Source organism: Gossypium hirsutum, chromosome A13, assembly GCF_007990345.1.
Source record: "Gossypium hirsutum isolate 1008001.06 chromosome A13, Gossypium_hirsutum_v2.1, whole genome shotgun sequence".
Lineage (NCBI taxonomy): Eukaryota > Viridiplantae > Streptophyta > Magnoliopsida > Malvales > Malvaceae > Gossypium > Gossypium hirsutum.
The window spans coordinates 74,988,356-74,992,776 of record NC_053436.1 but is presented as its reverse complement, the minus strand read 5'-3'; the positions used below and the strand labels follow the sequence as shown (position 1 = coordinate 74,992,776).

The following is a 4,421-nucleotide window of genomic DNA, read 5'->3' as shown; positions in this document are numbered from 1 at the left end:
CTAAGCTTAAATTTGGGTAAATTGACATGCAAACCCATCATTTTCACAACATGCATTAATAGGCCATTTCACATTTGCCTAGCACATTTCTAAATTTTCTCACATAAGTCCTATTTGATAAAATTCACTTACAATTGACAAAATTCAAACATGAAATTTTCACACATGCATATATACATATAATAAGCATCAAATATGACAGCTAATTATTTTTATGACTCGGTTTTGTGGCCCCGAAACCACTTCCCAACTATGGTCACTTTAGGGCTGTCACAATAACGATTTTGTACACTTGCAAAAACCTACGTGTTACAAGTTTTTGGCGCTGTTGCCGGGGATTGTCAACTGTTGCCACTGTCATTTCTTTCGTGAAATTATTTATTTTCAATTTGATTTATTTCTAACATTACTAACTTATTCTTTTTAATTTTATGATTTTATTTTCAGGTGTTTATGAGCATAGATCGAATTATCGATTTACCCTTTGTAGAGCCTAGAATTGGGCGAATTTGTCAGACAAAGAAGATGTGAACGAACAGCTCAAAGACAAAACGAGATGGACCTTGGAAATCAGAATCAAGACCAAGGTAATGAAGCTGACCATGTACAAAATCCCATCCTCATTGTCGATGATAGGGATCGATGCTTCAGACAATATGTTTTGCCACTGTTTAGTAAGTTAAATCCAGGATTTAGAATGCTAGATATTGAGGCAACCCAATTTGAATTGAAACCAGTGATGTTTCAAATGCTACAGACGGTGGGCCAATTTGGTGGTATGCCCACGGAAGATTCACATCTCCACCTTTAATTGTTTATGAAGGTGAGTGATTCATTCAAGATAGCTGGTGTGACTAAAGACGAACTGAGGTTAAATTTGTTTTCGTACTCGTTGAGAGTTCGAGCACGGGCATGACTCAATTCATTGCCACCAAGTTTCATATCTACATGGAAAGAATTGGGAGAGAGATTTTGGTTAAGTATTTCTCGCCTAGCAAAAATGCTATGTTCCGGAACGAGATCACAACCTTCCAACAATTGGATGACGAGTCTTTGTATGAGGCTTAGGAGCTATTGAAGGAGTTACCGCGTAAGTGTCCTCATCATGGGATTCCTCATTGTATCCAGTTGGATACATTTTATAATGGTCTTAATGCACATACAAGATTGACTGTAGATGTTTTTGCGAATGGTGTAATTTTGTCTAAGTCTTATAATGAGGCTTATGAGATCATTGAGAGGATCGCAAGTAATAACTATCAATGGCCAACAAATCAAACAAATTTAGAAAGACGTGTAGCTGGAGTTCTTGAAGTTGACGCCCTCACTTCGTTACCAGCTCAGGTATCGTCTATTTCCTCTATGTTGAAACAGTTTACCGCTAATTATACTAATAATTTTGCAGCTCAGCGACCAAGTCCGCACGAAGTAGTTTCCTATGTGTACTATGGGGAAGGTCACTCTTTTGAGAATTGTCCATCAAATCCCAAGTCAGTGTACTATATGGGAAACCAATATCAAAATAGGAGTGGACAAGAACCCCAGTCCAACTGCTTTAATCCTTCATGGCGTAATCATCCTAACTTTTCTTGGAGTAACCAAGGAAATGGGCCAAACCACAACTCATTGTAGTATAGACTCAACCAATCTCAAGGGTTTAATCAGCAAGCTCGAAAACCACCTCAAGCTGAGGCATCAAACAGTTTGGAGAACTTGTTGAAAGTGTACATGGCAAAGAATGACGCTTTGATCCAGAGCCAAGCAGCAACATTGAAAAATTTGGAAAACCAAATGGGTCAGTTAGCTATAGAGCTTCGTAATAGATCACAAGAAACCTTGCTGAGCGATACTGAGAATCTAAAAATTTTGGGTAAAAAACATATCAAGGTAGTGGCATTGTGAAGTGGAAAAATTTTGAAACCCCGATTGATTGATGTCGAAGATAAGCCCATTGGGAAGAATCAACCAGCTATTGAAATTCCTACACCAAAGGAATCAGAATCTGCAAAGACTGATAAGGTAAATCTGAACTTAGTAAATTCAGATACTTTAACATCTTCTTTGGATGTAGATTTACCTACTCAAAAAAGTTGTCCGGTTCAATCGAAAGTTCCATGACCTCCATATTTACAAAGATTACAGCAACACAAGCAAAAAGAGGAGGTGCAATTCAAGAAGTTTTTAGATGTTCTGAAGCAGTTACACATCAATATTCTGTTGGTGGAAGCTTTAGAACAAATTTCGAATTATGTGAAGTTTATGAAGGATATACCGTCCAAGAAGAAATGACTGAGTGAGTATGAGACTGTTGCCTTGATGAATGAGTGCAGTGCATTCCTGTAGAATAAACTGCCACCAAAATTGAAAGACCCAGGAAGCTTTATTATACCCTGTAACATTGGTGAATCTTATTGTGGTAAAGCTTTGTGTGATTTAGGAGCAAGTATCAACTTGATGCCTAAGTCTATTTTCAAGATGTTAGGGATAGGTGAAGTAAGACCTACAACTGTGACGCTTCAGCTAGCGAATTGATCTTTAGCATATACTGAGGGAAAGATCGAGGATGTTTTGGTAAGAGTCGATAATTTTTTTTTCCTGCTAATTTCATTGTCTTAGATTTTGAAGTAGATAAGAAAGTGCCGATCATCCTTGGGAGACCTGTCTTAGCCACAGTAAGAATGTTAATTGATGTGCAGAAAGGTAAACTCACCATGCAAGTTCAAGATGATCAGGTAACCTTTAACATTCTTAAAGCGATGTAATTTCCCGATCCAACTGAAGAGTGTTTAGTTATGGAAGAGATAGAAACCCTGGTTTCCATAGAAGTAATTTTTAAGAAGATTCATTGGAGAAAGCCTTAGATCTTGACCCCTTGGAAGCCAATCCAAGAAATTTTATTCAATGCACACGGTTTGAACCATTGGAGTTGGAAGTCAGAGAATTTTTGTAACCCAAGTTGTCAATCAAATAGCCACCTAAACTCGAACTAAAGGTATTTTCTTCCCATTTGAAATACGTTTATTTAGGTGACTATTCTACTTTTCCTGTGATTATTTTAGCAGAACTGATGAAAGATCAAGAGGAGCAATTAATTACTATTCTAAAGAAATTTAAGAAAGCAATGGTTGGACCATAGCTAATATTCGAGGTATAAGCGCTTCTTTTTGCAAGCATAAAATTATTTTGGAAGAAGATGAAAGAGCTTGAATTGATGGGCAAAGGAGGCTCAATCTTATTATGAAAGAAGTTGTGAGAAAGGAAGTGATCAAATGGTTAGATGCAGGAATCATCTATCCTATTTTAGATAGTTCGTGGGTAAGTCCAGTATAGTGTGTGCCGAAGAAAGGTGGAATCACAATTTTTGAAAATGAGCGCAACGAGTTAATTCCAATGATAACTGTTACCAGTTGGAGAATTTATATTGGTTACAAAAAATTGAACAAAGTCACTCGAAAGGACAATTTTTCATTGCCTTTTATGTAGCAGATGTTAGATCGATTGGTAGGTAATGAATTCTATTATTTTTTAGATGGCTATTTGGGATATAGCCAAATAGTTGTGGCCCCAGAGGACCAACATAAAATAACCTTTACTTGTCCATATGGTACGTTTGCATTTAGGCAAATACCTTTTGGTTTATACAATGCACCTGCAACATTTCAACGACGCATGATGGCAATATTCACTGATATGGTTGAAAATTTTGTTGGGGGATTCATGGATGATTTTTCTATTTTTGGTCACACTTATGATATTTTTTTGAGAAATTTGGCCAATGTACTGAGGAGATACAAAGAGACGAATCTTGTCCTTAATTGGGAAAAATGCAATTTTATGGTTTAAGAAGGGATTATCTTAGGGCATAAAATCTCAAAAAGAGGAATTGAAGTCGATAAAGCAAAGGTGGACATAATTGATAGATTACAGGCCCCAATGAATGTGAAAGGAGTCAGCAGTTTCTTAGGTCATGCTAGTTTTTACCGAAGGTTTATCAAAGATTTCTCAAAGATTTCTAAACCATTTTTTTTGTTGCTAGAGAAAGATACAGTGTTTAATTTCAACAAAGCATGTTTGTAAGCTTTTGAAGATCTGAAAAAATGGTTAACCTCAACCCCAATAATCGTTACACCTGATTGGAACTCACCTTTTGAGTTGATGTGCGATGCAAGTGACTATGTTGTTATAGCTGAGACGGGTCAAAGAAGAAACAAAATGTTTCACCCTATTTACTACGCAAGTATAACTTTGACGGGAGCCTAACTCAATTATACGATAACCGAAAATGAACTCTTTGCAATAGTTTTTGCTTTTGACAAATGTCACTCATATCTTACAGGTACCAAAGTTAAAGTATTTATTGACCATGCGACTATTAAATACTTTCTCATGAAGAAAGATGAAAAATCGAGGCTAATTTGTTG

At 36.6% G+C, this 4,421-nt stretch overlaps 1 non-coding gene across 1 annotated transcript; it reads right to left on the bottom strand.

Annotated features, from left to right (window-relative positions):
* Window positions 1–1,005: 1,005 nt before the first annotated feature.
* Window positions 1,006–1,112, bottom strand: LOC121213341 (small nucleolar RNA R71). Its single transcript, XR_005908724.1, has one exon. It is a non-coding gene; the product is annotated as a small nucleolar RNA R71 (small nucleolar RNA).
* Between the last annotated feature and the right edge of the window lie 3,309 nt (window positions 1,113–4,421).